A 1,008-nucleotide genomic window follows, 5' to 3' on the forward strand; every position below is an offset into this window, starting at 1 on the left:
AAATAATTATTTTAGTGTTTATATACGAAATGTTCGTAAATGAACATTTCTTATGTAATTGGGAAGTGAAGAGATTTTTTTCTTCTGATTATCCAGGAATCGTGAATATTTTAGATTAACGCAACATTTGATATAATGAAGTTGAAATGTTAACCTCATGATATTTGCAAAATCTTGAATATATTTATCTATGCAGTCAAATTAAAATAAAACAATCAGTGGTCCGATTAAAATATGAAGCAAAAGCCCTGATAAATGTTATAAAGCTATTTATCGAGGAAAATTACTGCCGAACTCCCCACTTCAATTTGGCACAGTCACTTAAACGGAAGATTGTTTAGAGAAACATTTCGTTTTCTTTTGTAACAGGAAAGGAGAAAATGTATGGCTAGACCGGGAATCGAACCCGGGACCCCTGTATCTTCAGTCAGGTGCTCTACCTACTGAGCTATCCAGGCCGATATCCACGGCCCAAACCATTACATTCCTCCCTCCTTAAATGGTCTTCACCCTCGAAGACACAACCCAAGTTCTTATTGCCCCTGGCAGGACTTTCACCTGCAATTCCAGGGGTGGTCAACGGCACCAAATCTGTAACAGGAAAGGAGAAAATGCATGGCTGGACCGGGAATCGAACCCGGGACCCCTGTATCTCTAGTCAGGTGCTCTACCTACTGAGCTATCCAGGCCGATATCCACGGCCCAAACCATTACACTTTTTTAATTTTTATAATTTGGAGATCGAAACACTCACATTTAATATGGAGTTAAAATATATGACTATGTTGGCCAATTCTAAAATGAAAAAAATGATGCCTTGATGCCGCCTTGCCCCCCCCCCCCCCCTCCCCAGATTTTTGCTTGCGATTTATGGGCACGTAAATAATGATATATGTGTGAAAGAACTTATTTTTTTTATTTACGTAAAACAAAATTTTGTAAAAGAAAAAATATGGGGTAAAAGGCTTAACGGATGACAGATTGAAAAACTTGTAAACATAAAATATA

The 1,008-nt window shown here is 37.8% G+C and overlaps 1 non-coding gene across 1 annotated transcript; it reads right to left on the reverse strand.

Moving 5' to 3' along the window:
- Window positions 1–385: 385 nt before the first annotated feature.
- Window positions 386–459, reverse strand: Trnaf-gaa (transfer RNA phenylalanine (anticodon GAA)). The gene has a single exon. It is a non-coding gene; the product is annotated as a tRNA-Phe (tRNA).
- Window positions 460–1,008: the final 549 nt, after the last annotated feature.

This window comes from Saccostrea cucullata, unplaced genomic scaffold, assembly GCF_032062105.1.
Source record: "Saccostrea cucullata isolate Sc308-1 unplaced genomic scaffold, CSIRO_AGI_Scuc_v1 ctg7877, whole genome shotgun sequence".
Taxonomy (NCBI): domain Eukaryota; kingdom Metazoa; phylum Mollusca; class Bivalvia; order Ostreida; family Ostreidae; genus Saccostrea; species Saccostrea cuccullata.